Raw genomic sequence first — 18,749 nt, forward strand, 5'->3', positions numbered from 1 at the left:
TTCGTGAGATATTTGAGCCCTGTCACTATCAGTGGACCACCCTGTATAACGCTTCAGGCCCAGAAGAATTAAAAAATTGATTGGATGTTCGGGGCACGTGTTGTTAGCGAATCAACAGATTGTAATAATGCTTTTTCAAATCAAACAATGCCTATTGACATTGACAAACTAAAAATAATGTAAATTAGAATGTCAGTGGTTCTAGTGCAAATCGTTTACGAGATATCGCATTTTTAAAAATAACCACACAGACACTTGCTTGTGCTATGCAACCCGCGTAGTTGCTAGGTACGATGTTGTTATGTTTAGGTACAGTGTGCTTGTGTGTTCCTTGAGTGCATTGACACTTGTTGTCAGTTAGTGTGTGGCAGTTCAAGCGGTAGGTCGTAAGGGGACGATGTGATTTACCAACCCAGAAAAAGCCGACATGCTCGTAGTGTGTGGAGAGTGTAGGAAGAACGTAATCGGTTCTTGTACGGTGTATGCGGCATGATATCCCAATAGACTTCAGCCATCTCGGCATTTATTTATCAATCTCTTCACCCAGTTACGTGAAAGTAGTAGTGTAACACTCAGACAATGTAACAGAAGGGAACAAGTAGCGAGAGACGAGGGGGAAATTAATTTTCTCGCTGATGTTGCAGTTGATCCGCATGTTACCTCCCACGAAATCGCACAAGAAAGTGGCAACAATGACATCGACACAGGTTCTACATCTACATCTACATTTATACTCCGCAAGCCACCCAACGGTGTGTGGCGGAGGGCACTTTACGTGCCACTGTCATTACCTCCCTTTCCTGTTCCAGTCGCGTATGGTTCGCGGGAAGAACGACTGTCTGAAAGCCTCCGTGCGCGCTCTAATCTCTCTAATTTTACATTCGTGATCTCCTCGGGAGGTATAAGTAGGGGGAAGCAATATATTCGATACCTCATCCAGAAACGCACCCTCTCGAAACCTGGCGAGCAAGCTACACCGCGATGCAGAGCGCCTCTCTTGCAGAGTCTGCCACTTGAGTTTATTAAACATCTCCGTAACGCTATCACGGTTACCAAATAACCCTGTGACGAAACGCGCGGCTCTTCTTTTGATCTTCTCTATCTCCGCCGTCAACCCGATCTGGTACGGATCCCACACTGATGAGCAATACTCAAGTATAGGTCTAACGAGTGTTTTGTAAGCCACCTCCTTTGTTGATGGACTACATTTTCTAAGCACTCTCCCGATGAATCTCAACCTGGTACCCGCCTTACCAACAATTAATTTTATATGATCATTCCACTTCAAATCGTTCCGCACGCATACTCCCAGATATTTTACAGAAGTAACTGCTACCAGTGTTTGTTCCGCTATCATATAACCATACAATAAGGGATCCTTCTTTCTATGTATTCGCAATACATTACATTTGTCTATGTTAAGGGTCAGTTGCCACTCCCTGCACCAAGTGCCTATCCGCTGCAGATCTTCCTGTATTTCGCTACAATTTTCTAATGCTGCAACTTCTCTGTATACTACAGCATCATCCGCGAAAAGCCGCATGGAACTTCCGACACTATCTACTAGGTCATTTATATATATTGTGAAAAGCAATGGTCCCATAACACTCCCCTGTGGCACGCCAGAGGTTACCTTAATGTCTGTAGACGTCTCTCCGTTGATAACAACATGCTGTGTTCTGTTTGCTAAAAACTCTTCAATCCAGCCACACAGCTGGTCTGATATTCCGTAGGCTCTTACTTTGTTTATCAGGCGACAGTGCGGAACTCTATCGAACGCCTTCCGGAAGTCAAGAAAAATAGCATCTACCTGGGAGCCTGTATCTAATATTTTCTGGGTCTCATGAACAAATAAAGCGAGTTGGGTCCCACACGATCGCTGTTTCCGGAATCCATGTTGATTCCTACATAGTAGATTCTGGGTTTCCAAAAACGACTTGATACTCGAGCAAAAAACATGTTCTAAAATTCTACAACAGATCGACGTCAGAGATATAGGTCTATAGTTTTGCGCATCTGCTCGACGACCCTTCTTGAAGACTGGGACTACCTGTGCTCTTTTCCAATCATTTGGAACCCTCCGTTCCTCTAGATACTTGCGGTACACGGCTGTTAGAAGGGGGGCAAGTTCTTTCGCGTACTCTGTGTAGAATCGAACTGGTATCCCGTCAGGTCCAGTGGACTTTCCTCTGTTGAGTGATTCCAGTTGCTTTTCTATTCCTTGGACACTTATTTCGATGTCAGCCATTTTTTCGTTTGTGCGAGGATTTAGAGAAGGAACTGCAGTGCGGTCTTCCTCTGTGAAACAGCTTTGGAAAATGGTGTTTAGTATTTCAGCTTTACGCGTGTCATCCTCTGTTTCAATGCCATCATCATCCCGGAGTGTCTGGATATGCTGTTTCGAGCCACTTACTGATTTAACGTAAGACCAGAACTTCCTAGGATTTTCTGTGAAGTCGGTACACAGAATTTTACTTTCGAATTCACTGAACGCTTCACGCATAGCCCTCTATATCTATCACCTCTCTCACTATCAAGGGTTGCATGGAAACGATCATGACAATCGTGTTTACTTCTGTACACGGGCTAAAAGACAGGATAGTTTAGATGTATCGCGTATCTTGTTTAGTGATGAAGCCACATTTACCAATCATGGCCAAGTAAATCATCGAACCATGCACTATTGCTCTGTTGACAGTCCCTGTTGGCTTCGTCAGGTGGAACGTCAGCGCCTATGGAATGTAAACGTGTGCTGTGGGATAGTGAACCATCAGCTCGTAGCCCCGTTTTTCATAGACCAAACACAGAACGCGCACAAGTACCGCAGTCTCCTTGACAGACCATGTTCCACGGATGGCGGAAGACGTTCCTCTGCAGACTAGCAGGGACCTGTGGAACCAGGATGATGGCTGGTCAACGCATAGTGCACGAAGGACTACAGCATGTCTTCACGGATTGTTTCCAAATCGCTGGACTGGAGGACGAGGAGCTGTATCTTGGCCGGCCCCTTTCCCCGTATTTGACACCTGTAGGCTGGAATACTCTCTTTCAAATTCTGAAGATGGCAGGGGAAAAATACAGGGAGCGAAAGGCTATTTACGATTTGTGCAGAAACCATATGGCAGTTATAAGAGTCGAGGGGCATGAAAGGGAAGCAGTGGTTGGGAAGGGAGTGAGACAGGATTGTACCCTATCCCCGATGTTATTCAATCTGTATATTGAGCAAGCAGTAAAGGAAACAAAAGAAAACTTCTGAGTAGGAATTAAAATCCATGGAGAAGAAACAAAAACTTTGAGGTTCGCCGATGACATTGTAATTCTGTCAGAGACAGCAAACGACCTGGAAGAGCAGCTTAACGGAATGGACAGTGTCTTGAAATGAGTACATAAGATGAACATCAACAAAAGAAAAACGAGGATAATGGAATGTAGTCGAATTAAAATGGGGTGATGCTGCGAGAATTAGATTAGGAAATGAGACGCTTAAAGTAGTAAATAAGTTTTTCTATTTGGGGAGCAAAATAACTGATTATGGTCGAAGTAGAGAAGATATAAAATGTAGACTGGCAATGGCAAGGAAAGCGATTCTGAAGAAGAGAAATTTGTTAACATCGAGTATAGATTTAAGTGTCAGGAAGTAGTTCCTGAACGTATTTGTATGGAGTGTAGCCATGTATGGAAGTGAAACGTGGGCGATAGATAGTTTAGACAAGAAGAGAATAGAAGCTTTCAAAATGTGGTGCTACAGATGAATGCTGAAGATTAGATAGGTATATGATGTAACTAATAAGGAGGTACTGAATAGAATTGGAGAGAAGACAGATTTGTGGCACAACTTGACTAGAAGAAGGGATCGGTTGGTAGGACATGTTCTGAGGCATCAAGGGATCACCAATTTAGTATTGGAGGGCAGCGTGGAAGGTAAAAATCGTAAAGGGAGACCAAGAGATGAATACACTGAACAGATTCAGAAGGATGTAGGTTGCAGTGGGTACTGTGAGATGAAGAAGCTTGCACAGGATAGAGTAGCATGGAGAGCTGCATCAAACCGGTCTCTGGATTGAAGACCACAACAACAACAGGCTTTTTTTATGTGGGGAAAGCTGAAATAGGCTGGCTACAAGGATGTACCAACTATACCCGATGGTTAGAAACGACTTATTACTACAGTCTGCTCGGACATCTCCACTGAAGTGCCGACACATGTGCAGCGGCCGGCGACATTGTAGTTTATCCTACTTCTAGTTTGTTAGTATTAATTGGCACTGTTCCGTTTTAAAAAGTGACTCTTTGCGTAAAAAGTACACTAAGTATCAGTGCAATCTGTGGACAGGCTAACAATATGGGCCCATAACTACCAATCAATTCTGTGAAAACTGCACATCAGTAGCATTTTCCATTGTCGCAATATTTGCGCTGCAAATGATTCACCCCTTATATAGTTCATCCAACCTGGAAATAGAGAATATCAACAATTTTTGTCTGTTTTAGATATAAGTACTGGCAAGATATCACTCCCGGGAATTCCAAGACCGTATCAAATAATCTCTACAGTATTTCCTCAGACTAACCCCGACATAAAAAAAAGCGACCAGGGGACTTAAGTTGATACATGTAGATATAGAAGAAATATTTTTATTTACTTACTAAAACATGGCTACAACTTACATTTTATGTTTGCATGCAGTAATGTTCGTCTATTATGCTTTTGACGGATAATGAATGCAATGTATGTTCTAATCGGAAAAAGATATTTTTTATGTGATGTAATTATACTTGCATAATTTTCAGATATTTTTTTTTACTTTACTTGGAATCTAAAACTTTGCTTCATGCCAAATTTCATTATTCTACGTCAAAAGGAAGTACCCTATGGGTTTTGATGAGTTTGCGAGTATCAAAATATGTGACATCAATGGCCGAATCTTTTGAGTTCATTGACTTAGAAGCTTAAATTTTTACACCGCCAAGGGACCGTAGCCCTAAGTACGTACATAGATTTGAATTTGATACGCTAACCTGTTTAGATTACGGATAATGCCCGCAGGGTACTTTTTCTTGTTTAGTTCTTGTTTACGATCTCACAAGTCTCACGAGGAGAAAACGGCAAGTGGCATAACCCGATGTCCCCTTCTCTCAGAGCATGAGGGGTCAAAATAAGCGAACACGTATATCGGCTTATCCGCAGATACTTGACCGTTTCTGAAAAAGCGACGGTTAAAGTTTTCGAGGTATATACAGGTACTTTATGTGTCTTTTACCGGGAGATCTGCTCAGATTAGACGGTGGCACAATGGTTAGTGTCGCAGCTTCTTAGTTTTGCGCCGTGTTGGAAACCCTATTATTACTTTTATTTCTGTTTTTTATTTGTACACCTATCTCTGTAGAATATCACTACACGAATGTTTTCCAATGTGTATTGATATAACGTTGTCCTTATTCGTCTGCTAATTGAATGTTAGATGAATGAACTAAAAAAAAGACAATTACTTGAAATTGTTTTCTGTAAAATCCCCTGTAGCGTATCTTGATTCATAATCAATTGCAAGCGCCAGTTTTCGGAAAAGCGATTCGTTACGCATGGTTTGCCGTGAAATTATTGTTAACACGCGAAATTTTCACCAGTGTTAAAGACGTTCCTTTCCCGAGTGAGATTCATACGAAGACATGTTACTGAGACAAACCTGCATTCGCGCGATGCACGTGGTGTTTGGAATACCTTTGTTTTGAATGTTTCTACGATCGGTATCGCAAAAGGGATTGCAGCACATTTTCCTGAAGATTAAATATATGATTAAAATATAAGAATTAACGTAAGAATTTATATAAGAATTAAGCATCAGAATACGAGAATTTAAAATGATAGGTCGTAGAAAAATATCAGCTACCAGTCGCAATAAAAGGTTATTTATTTGTCACACGACCGGTTTCGGGCTTTCCCCCATCCTGAGGTGTTTATACATTGATGTACATGTTTATATTGCTGTACAAATACAAAAAAATTATTTGCTGGTGACTAAACAGGTACTAGTGGGACAATTGTAAGTGGCAATATCTGTACTCACATAAAGATGAAGCATCACTATTATAGTTACGCTGTGGTGACAGTTTTGCCACTTAGTTACACACTTATTATCATTTTCACGTCCATATTTCAGTTTTATAAAGTTTAGCTGCATATTTCACTTTTACGATGTGCACTCGTGAAATACACCGCGTTTACATACAAACATGTGTGCTGTGGTCAAAGAACTCAGACGTAGCAGGTGTAAAGATGTTGATCAAACAGAAACATGTAGGGTATGGTAAAAAACTTATCCACAGGAAGTGCAAGGGTGTTGTACATATAGAAACTTAAAAAGCTATTATTGACTGCGAAGATTTTTGATACACATTATGAAATTTTTGTATCCACATTTTTGTCGGAGAACTTAGATCTAGGAAGTACAATGATGTCATGTATATGAAATCACCAAAAGCTATTACAAATTAAAAAATGACATCTAGAGTTGTAGTCAGAGTAGTATCCACTATGGATAAAATTCATTTAAAATGCTTCTTACGGATCAACATACTAGACACACATATGTTACGTAATAAATATGTGACACTTAGTGTGAAGTCCAGTTGTAATTTTACAATTACATTAAATTAATACTTGTTCCATAAATACGACACCTCGTAATGATGTCGAAGGTGTCAGTTTCACATAAGTTTTCTTTACACAATATAATTTTTCTTAGAGTTACTACTTCATATCTAAAAGGTCATCTATAGCGTAGAACGAGTAGTCACCCAGAATTTCCTTTAACTTGTTCTTAAATGCTGGATGGCTGTCTCTCAGACTTTTAATGCTATTTAGCAACTGACCAAAGATTTTTGTGGCAACATAATTAATTCCTTTCTGTGCCAAAGTCAGATTTAACCCAGAATAGTGAAGATCACTGGTGTTGTAGCCATGCACTTTGCTATTATTTTTGAACTGGGATGGGTTCAAATGGTTCAAATGGCTCTGAGCACTATGGGACTTAACAGCTATGGTCATCAGTCCCCTAGAACTTAGACCTACTTAAACCTAACTAACCTAAGGACAGCACACAACACCCAGCCATCACGAGGCAGAGAAAATCCCTGACCCCGCCGGGAATCGAACCCGGGAACCCGGGCGTGGGAGGCGAGAACGCTACCGCACGACCACGAGATGCGGGCTAGGGATGGGTTATTAACAGCAAATTTCATAAGTGAATATATGTATCGCGAAGAAAACAAATGTCTGCAAAGTGATTTTGGGTGGGCTCAAGCTATTATTCTGATTACACGCTTAAATTAATGATATAATGCCCTTGCTACAGTCGCAGGTTCGAATCCTGCCTCGGGCATGGATGTGTGTGATGTCCGTAGGTTAGTTAGGTTTAAGTAGTTCTAAGTTCTAGGGGACTGATGACCTCAGAAGTTGAGTCCCATAGTGCTCAGAGCCATTTTATAATACCCTTGTATCCTCTAATTCGATAACAAATATCCGCTGAATAACCTTTCGGACATGGGCTGATAAAAAAAACAATAAAAATAAAATAAAATAAATTAAAACTATAATCGGGTGTCGAGGACGGGGCGCAAAAATAGAATAGTGAGGATCACCATTTCTTTTATTGTTGTAGCTATGCGATTTGGTATTATCTTTGAACAGGGTGGGTTATCAATAACAAATTTCATTAGTGAATATGTGTACTGCGAAGATACTGTGAATATCATGAGTTCCTTAAACAAATGTCTATAAAGTGATCTTGGGTGGGCTCCAGCTATTATTCTGGTTACACGCTTAATATAACGTCCTTTTATCCTCTAATTAGATAACCTTGTACGGACGTGCGTAGATAAACGAAAAAATGAAAATAAAAGAAAAGAATTTAAAACTATCGGGTTTCGGATACAGGGCCCAAAAAGAACCAGCGACGCTAAGCACTGAGCCCACATATCGTCTGAGGATAATGCGCGGTTAAAGCCACATGAAGTACTGTAACAATACCTCGACAACTTCGACCGTCGTTTTTTCAGGAACGGTCGAACATCTACTGAAAATCCCAGACACGTGTTCGCTTATTTTGATTCCTCTTCCGCTGAGCGAAGTTCCTGGGAAATCGGGATATGGCACTTGCCGTGTTCTCGTCGTCAGCAGCGGAGCCTTAACGGAAGTTAAACTGAGCTGCTGTTAAAAGATTAAAGCATTTTGGTTGAATTGCTATCATAGTGAAACTAGCTACTGCCTGTCAGCTACCCAATGATTTTTGTGAATCCTCTAAGAAATTATTTGGTCAATCTGACATCTGGTGGTGGAGTGTGCAATGTCAGTTCATGTAAGTGTAATGTACCCGTTTTTGCAAGGCCATTTTTTGTCGACTGTGTTTTTTCGGGTACTGTTAGGAAGAAGAGTTGGCTTTAATAGCCATTTATACAGCCTGACAGCAGTGAAGCACCCAGAAGCGGAGCAGGAAACTAAATGAAACTTGACAGGTTGAGAGGGTATGCGATGTGATTATAAAATCGAGTAAGATTTACAAGGAACTTGGCAATATGCGCCCACTTACCAGTACGTTACACTCGCTCTGGCTTGGGTGACTCGGATGGGAAAGTTGTTGTAAAACAGTCGTATCCTCGCGTAAGGCAAGATGGCCCCCAACTGTTGTAAAAGGTCCTGGTATCCTGGATATTGGCACTGGGACGAAAATAACGTCCGAGGTGCATGTGCAATCGAGGACAGATCTGGAGATCTTGCTGGCAACGGGAAAATCTTAACATCTCGCTGATTGTTCACACAGACTAGTACCATATGTGGACAAGCATTGTCTCGTTGAATAATGGAGCTAAGATTCTCTTGCATGAGTTGTAACACAGCAAAGCAAGCTGACTGTGACGTACCGTTGTGCGGTCATAGTTCCCATAATCAGTTCTAGCTGTGCCCTGAAGTCATATTAGATGGTTTCCAACAGCATGCTGCAGCTCGTGGTCTTGCGGTAGCGCTCTCGCTTCCCGCGCACGGGGTCCTAGGTTAGATTCCCGGCGGAGTCAGAGATTTTTGCTTCCTCTAGATGACTAGGAAGGCAATAGCAAACCACCTCCACTAGGACCTTCCCTGGTACGGCGGTGCGGGTCTCCCGTATCGTCCCCTACGCACCTCTGAGTATATGGGACCTCATCACAACAGCATGACTCCTGGAGTGACACCTACATCTACATGACTACTCTGCAATTCACATTTAAGTGCTTGGCAGAGGGTTCGTCGAACCACAATCATACTATCTCTCTACCATTCCACTCCCGAACAGCGCGTGGGGAAAACGAACACCTAAACCTTTCTGTTCGAGCTCTGATTTCTCTTATTTTAGTTTGATGATCATTTATACCTATGTAGGTTGGGCTCAACAAAATATTTTCGCATTCGGAAGAGAAAGTTGGTGACTGAAATTTCGTAAATAGATCTCGCCGCGACGAAAAATGTATTTGCTTTAATGGCTTCCATCCCAATTCGCGTATCATATCTGCCACACTCTCTCCCCTACTACGTGATAATTCAAAACGAGCTGCCCTTTTTTGCACCCTTTCGATGTCCCCCGTCAATCCCACCTGGTAAGGACCCCACACCGCGCAGCAATATTCTAACAGAGGACGAACGAGTGTAGTGTAAGCTGTCTCTTTAGTGGACTTGTTGCATCTTCTAAGTGTCCTGCCAATGAAACGCAACCTTTGGCTCGCCTTCCCCACAATATTATCTATGTGGTCTTTCCAACTGAAGTTGTTCGTAATTTTAACACCCAGGTACTTAGTTGAATTGACAGCCTTGAGAATTGTACTATTTATCGAGTAATCGAATTCCAACGGATTTCTTTTGGAACTCGTGTGGATCACCTCACACTTTTCGTTATTTAGCGTCAACTGCCACCTGCCACACCATACAGCAATCTTTTCTAAATCGCTTTGCAACTGATAGTGGTCTTCGGATGACCTTACTAGACGGTAAATTACAGCATCATCTGCGAACAACCTAAGAGAACTGCTCAGATTGGCACCCAGGTCATTTATATAGATCAGGAACAGCAGAGGTCCCAGGACGCTTCCCTGGGGAACACCTGATATCACTTCAGTTTTACTCGATGATTGGCCGTCTATTACTACGAACTGCGACCTTCCTGACAGGAAATCACGAATCCAGTCGCACAACTGAGACGATACACCATAGGTCCGCAGCTTGATTAGAAGTCGCCTGTGAGGAACGGTGTCAAAAGCTTTCCGGAAATCTAGAAGTACGGAATCAACTTGAGATCCCCTGTCGATAGCGGCCATTACTTCGTTCGAATAAAGAGCTAGCTGCGTTGCACAAGAACGATGTTTTCTGAAACCATGCTGATTACGTATCAATAGATCGTTCCCTTCGAGGTGATTCATAATGTTTGAATACAGTATATGCTCCAAAACCCTTCTGCAAACCGACGTCAGTGATATAGGTGTGCTTCTCCAGACTATTGGAATATTGGTCTCCCGTCAGCTCGCCGCTATAGTCGCCTAAGAAGATCATCCAGGATAGTGCATAACCGAGATTCATTGCCCTTCAGCAGCAGTCCATGCTTGCCGCACACGGCCCCGCTCCAAATGCAGCCGTTTATGTTGAGGTGTTAACAGCAGCCTACATATGGAACAGTTATTCCCCAGTACGGCTACGGCTAGTCTCTGACCAGTGGTGGGACATGACATAGGATGTTGCAGGGAGTCCATTGCTTGTACGATACGATATTGCAGTGCCTGTGTTATTCTGATGTCATTTATTTATTTATTTAATCGTATGGTGATTTTATAGAATATACAGTTGATATAAGACAAGTGATTTTATACAATATACATATGATACAAGACAAGATTAAAGCTGAAAGTCCGTGTTTTTTAACCAATTAATTAAGCTGGGTGTGAGAGTGAACAAGTCGTCGGGAATTCCAGGGTATGAATGAAGTGGACAGCGTTGGACTATATGTTCAATTGTCTGCTCTTCTTGATTACATTCACACATTAACCAGAATAGCACAGTTCGTCGAGGCTGCTACCCCTCCTGAACAAGCTGGCTTCAGACAAGGACGCGGCTGCACCGATCAAGTTCTGGCCCTAACTACCCACATTGAAGCAGGTTTTCAAGGCCATCTGAAATGAACAGCTGTCTTTATCGATCAGAATGTGGTGATGTTTGATTTGTGGGGCGCTAAAGTGCGCGGTCATCAGCGCCCGTACAAACTCCCAATGTTTTCCCAGTTTAATTTTTACACAGTCCAATCTTGCCATTGTCACGAATGATGATGATGATGATGATGATGATGATATGATGAGGACAACACAAACGCCCAGTCCCCGGGCAGAGAAAATCCCAAGTCCGGCTGGGAATCGAACCCGGGACCCCGTGATCCAGAGGCAGCAACGCTAGCCACTTTTTTTTTCATTTTGTTCATTGTTGATCGTTGTTTTGGTCGTTGCGGATGTCACATGACATCCCTTCAAGTTCATTTGTTGATACTTCCACTCATTTTTATTTTTTTTTTTTACAGATGCCAACCAGCTCTCTGACCGAACACGCTGAGTTACCGTGCCGGCATCACTAGACCAAGAGCTACGGATATCGTAATCAGAATAACACAGGCACTGCAATATCGTATCTCTCTGTCGATACCGGGGAAGCGACTTTTAAGTACAACATCTGAGCTGTACGGGAATAATGGATTTTTGAGTACAGGTCGTAGACGTATGGTTGACGACATTTGGAGACTTGGGTCTGGCCGTGAGTCTTGGACAGATAGCCAAATGGCATGCCGACACGGCGGGTCAGCATGTTCAGTCAGGGAGATAGCTGGTCTCTGTAGTATAAACACTGAGTGAAGGGATCAAAAACGAACTTCAAAGGATGTCATGTGACGTCCACTACGGTCAAATACAAAAACAAATAAATAGATAGATAAATTGGTAAGGTAAAATGGAAATGAGCGTGTGGCGTCATTGGCCGGGGGTCCCCTTGGGGCGCAGGTCTGGCCGCCTTGGTGCAGGTCTTATTACATTCGACGCCACATTGGGCGACCTGCGCGCCGGATGTGGATGAAATGACAGCACAACACCCAGTCACTGAGCGGAGAAAATCGCCGACCCAGCCGGGAATCGAACCCGGGCCCGTAGGATGACAATCCGTCACGCTGACCACTCAGATATTGGGGTGGATAATTGGTAAGGTGACCACTCGCAATAAGCGGCAATTCCGGGTTCGAGTCCCGGTCGGGAAAAAATTTTCATTGTCGTCATTCCATTCTGCAGCTGATAGTTGTCCTTATTCGCAATTGCGAATTCATTTAATGTATTCCATTACTTGTTGTCGGGTGGGAGATGTGGCTGTGATAGGGTGACGATGTATCAGGTCAAAACACGGCTATCCTCTCTAGTGGTGATGAGATGTGGTCAACCGGTACCTTAACGACAGATATTACTCCAATCACATTCCCACACAGTCCAGTATCGGGCCATTGTCGTATTCGAATGCCCCACAAATCTGGATTTGCACGAATAGAGACTTACAATGAGGCCTCTTTCAAACTCTGTCAGGTGCTGATAGTGCGGTGTCACAGGAATACGCGGCGTCTCTGGTCCTTCACAGTGATCGCTGAACATCTGACGCTATGCACGCAACTTACACACACTACCAGGTCTGGTAACGACACTAAACGCCAACCACACTAACGCACTGTTGTGGCCGTTCTACTTATCGCAAGAAATGCAACTCGATTCAACCGATAGTGCGTATGAGGTCTGTTCACAAAATTCCGGAACTCTGTCCACAAAATTTTTCTACGCTTACCTTCCACTTACTGTGCATGGTCTCCCTCGAAATACTCTCCTCCACAACTGACACACCGCTCCCAACGCCGTTTTACTTCCAAAACAGTCTTGGTATGCGTCTTGCCGGATTACGCTAAGCGCCGTCTGCCAATTTCCTTTTATGTCGTCTATCGTTACATATCTACATCCTTTCAACGGGGTTTTCAACTTTGAAAATAAAAAATAGTCGGCAAGGGCCAGATCTAGAGAGTGTGAAGGATGAGGCAGCACAGTGTTTTCGTTTTTTGTGCAGCTGTCACGCACCAACAGGGTTGAATGTGCGGGTGTGTCATTGTGATGGAAGAGCCATGAATCTTTTCGCCACATTTCGGGCCGTTTCCTCCTCACATTTTCTCGCAGGCGTCGCAACACCTCCCGATAGTACCATCGATTAACAGTTTGTCCATGTGGCACGAATTCATTATGAATCAATCCTTCAAAGTTAAAGAAAACTGTCAGCATGGCTTTGATATTTAACCTGACCTGAAGGTCGTTTTCTGGTCTTGGAGAACCTTTCCCGACCCACTGTGAAGATTGAACCTTGGTCTCGACATCATAACCATAGCCGTGCGGGATTAGCCGAGCGGTCTAGGGCGCGGCAGTCATGGACTGTGCAGCTGGTCCCGGCGGAGGTTCGAGTCCTCCCTCGGGCATGGGTGTGTGTGTGTTTGTCCTTAGGGTAATTTAGGTTAAGTAGGGTGTAAGCTTAGGCTTACCTTGGCAGGTAAGTCCCATAAGATTCCACACACATTTGAACATTTTTTAATTCATAACCATAGACCCAAGTCTCATCACCAGTTACGATTCTCTTAAGGAACATCTCGTCCTCAGTTGCAACATCCAAAACGTTTTCACAGATTGCGAGGCGAAGGTCTTTCTGGTCTTGACTCATGAGCCGTGGGACGAACCTGGCGACAACACGATGCATTTCATGACGCTGTGTCAGGATTTCATGACATGATCCAACTGAAATGTTACATTCTTCTGCACTCTCTCGGACAGTCAGACATCGATTGCCGCGCACAATTTCGTTGGCGTTCCTGACACGAGCATCGTAGGTAGACGTCGAAGGGCGTCGTGAACGAGGGTCATCCTTAACTTCCGTCCAGCTATTTTTAAGGGGAGTACGTATGTCCTATACCCACAGTGTTAAATTTGCAATATTGATGACCCATTATCTCAGAACCTGTAACAGATAGAGATCTGAAATTTTTCTAATTATTGAAGCAGAATCAAAATGTTCAGAGAAATAATTAGCTCGTTATGATTTTTGTTGTTCAATATTTTCTTTTAAAAGTCCACTTTTTCTTCCGTAAGTAAAAAACCGTCAGAGGTAGACATGTTTTGGGAGGTTCAGTAGCTGCAGTACACTAAGTGGTAACATAGTGTAAAATTAGATATATGTATCTGTAATAGTTCCCGAGATAATGGGTCAAATAATTTTAAAAATGTCATTTCCGGAAAAATCAAGTTCAAACATTTTATTTGATATTAACTTACACATGGAGGCACGCCAGCTTCTAGAAACAGCCAGGCCCATAATCAGCATTACCTGGATCCTGTTCTTGAGGATCCTGCAAACCTAGAAGCTTCCTTCTTTTCCTGCCTCTTGCTTCTTTAGTCATTTCCTCTGCTGCACGCTGGGCTTTCATGATCCTAAGTCGATCCATTCGCTGAAAGGCTTGCAGTGTGTTGGCACCTGGAGTGATACCAAGTTCCTCTAGTACCCCAATTCTTCCCTTTATATCATCATTAAACGTTATCACAGCATCACAAACACGCAAGCATAGAGCTTTCCTTCCTACAAAGACAATTTTTGGTATGCGGGTCCAAATTACATTATTGAAAGACTCATTCAGGTTTTGTGTTCGACCATGGAGACATTTGGAAAGGAGGTCAGGATGAGCTAATTCTCTATATATTGGTTTAATAGCTTCCATCACTGCAGATGGTATGCTATTTTTGTGCATAAATTGTTCCTCGCTATCCGCTGCCTGAGCTTTGCGGTACTTGCACCAAGAATCAGCACCAGGTGGACAAAGACCATGTATATGTGTATCATCAGTGGAAGATTTGTGGAAGAATTGAGCCCACACTGCTCGTTTCATCCCTTGTAGGTCACGTGTATTGCTTCTTACTGCCATTTCATAATAATGCTGGAGTTCATCAATGTTTTTGTCTGTAAGTCTTTCCATCTGATAACGTCTCTTTTCCTTTTGTCTGCTTCAATTTTCGGAGACGTGTTCCCATCCGTTTTTGAACGTGGCCCACACATTCAATCTTAACAATCTGCTTATTACCATAAGTTTGGCTTTCCACTACTGATGTGTAAGCTTTTGAATCACCATCCCTCAAGTACTCAGTGTAACACACATCTCTCTCCTGTTGTGAACTCTGAACATAGAAACAACTGCAGTAGTCTCCATACCCCCACTAGTTCCCTCATAATTCTTAGCACAATTTGTTTTATGGCTTTCATTTATTTCATCAACTGATTTACACTGATGACAGTATTTATTTAGCAATTCAATGTCTAAAACTTTACCTGTGTCAACACTAGTGAGTGTTGCTACTTGAGTATTGCTCGTCAGTGTGGGATCCGTACCAGATCGGGTTGACGGAGGAGATAGAGAAGATCCAAAGAAGAGCGGCGCGTTTCGTCACAGGGTTATTTGGTAACCGTGATAGCGTTACGGAGATATTTAGCAAACTCAAGTGGCAGACTCTGCAAGAGAGGCGCTCTGCATCGCGGTGTAGCTTGCTGTCCAGGTTTCGAGAGGGTGCGTTTCTGGATGAGGTATCGAATATATTGCTTCCCCTACTTATAGCTCCCGAGGAGATCACGAATGTAAAATTAGAGAGATTCGAGCGCGCACGGAGGCTTTCAGACAGTCGTTCTTCCCGCGAACCATACGCAACTGGAACAGAAAAGGGAGGTAATGACAGTGGCACGTAAAGTGCCCTCCGCCACACGCCGTTGGGTGGCTTGCGGAGTATAAATGTAGATGCAGGTGTAGACAGTTGGAACTGCATTTTTTGATGTGTGACCTCTCATCTGCCATGTACCATCAACTGCCACAGATAAGTCTGTTGTGTTACTTAATTCTACTGCTTCTTTAGCAGCAGCTTTCATAGAATAAACAGCAACAGATTTGACACATTCACCAATTACTTCTGTGTACTTACTTGATCTGATTGGAGGGTTTGGCAAGGTCAGTGTTGCACATAATACTTCAGCTGCAGTCAATCCTGTCCCAATGCACCTCATTCCATACAGGAATCTAACATTGCTCTCAAACAAGTCATTCTTGCACTTTTCATAAGTCCAAAATGATGTCGAGAGCCTGCAAACTTCGCACTGAATATCAAGTTTGTTAGCCAGTCCAGTCCTTGCAGAGGAGTCCTCAAAGATGCTAGTTTGCCCACCACAAACCATACATGACACAGCATCTTGCAAAACTTGTCCTAACACACTCAAATCTAAAAGAAAATAACCTAAACTATTTTAATCTTTGCCAATAAATAAATCCTCATGGTCTCCAAGTTTCCTCTTCGAAGCACTAGTAGGCGTGTCCTTATCACGAGTCTGTGAAAAATGTATTTCAGGATCAACACTGGATTCAGATTTTGTGATATGCTGATTTCCATGGAAACGTCGCTTGTTAAAACAACCCTTTCTTTTCGTCACGTTGAAAAGAGGTATAAGAGCGTGTAATAACACACCAAACCACTATGTTTTCAGTTCAAAACTTATGAAACACGACAACCACAAAGTAAATAAACAAAATGCATGTGCTATACCGCCATTTCTGTTTACACAGTGCAACCAACCTCTTAACACGAACATTAACATGATTTCAAGGAATAAATAGCTGAAAACCACAGCCTTCTAGACTGAATAGTTCAAGAGATAGAGATACTTAGGCAAGTCAGTGCAGAACGTCCGGATAATTTTACACACGCACTATTAACTTTGAAATGATAAAAACTACACTTACAATTGGAATTTTTCGGCAAATAATGCATCAAATTATTCAGGAAAGATCAAATATTAATAAGAGATAATAATCCGAAAATGTCACTTTTTGACCAATTCCACCATACGTACTCCCCTTAAACCGTATTAACCATTCGTAACACCGCGTACGGCTTAAGTACTCATCACCGTGGGCTTCCTGCATCATTTGCTGCGTCTCTGTAAAGTTTTTTTTGAGTTTCACCGAAAACTTAACTCTGCCATCTCGAAATTCGCAAACTGTGCGACACAACGTTCGATTCAACACAGCACTCAAACGATAACTAACAGATATACAACAATGAAACTTCCGGCAGTTACACATTAAATATAGGCCTGTGGAATGATGCCAGTCGCAGTGGGTCGCTGTGGTCGAGCGGTTCTAGGCGCTTCAGTCCGGAACCACACGGCTGCTACGGTCGCAGGTTCGAATCCTGCCTCGGGCATGGATGTGTGTGATGTCCTTAGGCTAGTTAGGTTTAAGTATTTCTAAGTCTAGGGGTCTGATGACATCAGACGTTAAGTCCTATAGTGCTTCGAGCAATTTGAATTTGAAATTTTATGCCAATCGCACTTCGCTGCATCACACCATTGGCGCGAAATTACGAATGTTCCGGATTTTTTTGAACAGACTACGTACATGTACGAAATCACATTGAGATGCAACTATGTCTTCTGGGTACTTGACTTTTTTTGTCAGGCAGTGTATTTATATTTAATACGTATCACCTGCCTCGCCGCTACTATCATTAGGTGGTTGAAAATCACATCCCTTTTCGAGTTTCCTTTGTGCTTAATAATGCTACAAATTCTAAAAAGAAAAGAGAGTTTTTACGCTGGTATTGTTGTAACATCCTCCTTGCTCAGCAGATTAGACGCGCTCTGACTTCCACACGACCGAACGTACAAATAAATTTGCAGCTGGCAAACTGAGCCCAAAAAATGAGGTTACGGAAGTAGCAGGAATGAACTGTGCAAACTTTGCAGAATCGCAGGAATGCACACACCGGAATCAATTTGTACCAAGTGATTTGCCTTAAGAGCTGTCTATACCGCACTCATCATTATTTTAGGCACAAAGGAAAGGACTACACTTAGCACGTCTAAAGCAGTTTCATGTATTATCCACTTCGGAAAAACTTACGGAATGTTACATTACTTACCACGAATTTCCTCACAAGTTGTGATTTGCCTGAAGTGGAGGTGAATTATCGTTGGCAGCTGGACACATTTCGAAGGTATAGTCGCTATAAAGTGTACAGCTGCCCACTTAGAAGGGTGGACGCGCACAATACACAAACACACACACAGGACCAGAGTCACCACACGCAAGGACTAGCGCATACTGACCGTCACGGGCGCCAATATTTTCGTAACGTTGAAGCTCTTCGCTTGTTCGCTAATTTTAGCGGTTTTTGGCTCGGGCTCTCTCGGTTCGGCTGACTAACGGAGGCGCCGGACCGCGGAAAGCAGAACACATTCCAGGGACGATTTCCGACGGAGATAGCGAGCGGACAGCGACGCAGCACAAGCGGCACTTCCTCCCCTGTGAGGAACATGGGTTCAAAATCAGCGGCACCGACGCCATACAGGTTACACGCTTATAAAGGTATTTGGTAATGGCGACCATTTGTTTAAGAAAATAATACGGAACAGTCACACCAAGCAGTATCTATTACTTCATGTACCTGCGATTCCAGAGATTACACGAAAGATAATAATACACAAAAAATAGCTAGCACTCTAGCAGAGGACAGAAAATAATTATCTGTTATGGTGTGATGTACATGGAAAATCGTGTATCGATCGTCAATACGCTAAGGTAGTCCTCACACGGGAC

General features: G+C 42.9%; 1 protein-coding gene across 6 annotated transcripts in view; it reads right to left on the reverse strand.

The window, feature by feature from the left end:
• Nucleotides 1-18,749, reverse strand: part of LOC126412747 (glycine receptor subunit alpha-4) — a 589,024-nt gene that overhangs the window by 437,102 nt on the left and 133,173 nt on the right. The window contains exon 1 of one of the 6 annotated variants that reach the window (XM_050082492.1): nt 18,073-18,273. The exons of 2 other annotated variants lie outside the window; for them this stretch is intronic. The gene's annotated coding sequence lies outside the window, so the exon portion shown is untranslated. Of the gene's footprint in view, nt 1-18,072; nt 18,274-18,749 lie in introns of those variants that run through there. 3 more of the 6 variants (XM_050082491.1, XM_050082490.1, XM_050082486.1) reach the window with 3 other exon arrangements.

This window comes from Schistocerca serialis, chromosome 7, assembly GCF_023864345.2.
Source record: "Schistocerca serialis cubense isolate TAMUIC-IGC-003099 chromosome 7, iqSchSeri2.2, whole genome shotgun sequence".
Taxonomy (NCBI): domain Eukaryota; kingdom Metazoa; phylum Arthropoda; class Insecta; order Orthoptera; family Acrididae; genus Schistocerca; species Schistocerca serialis.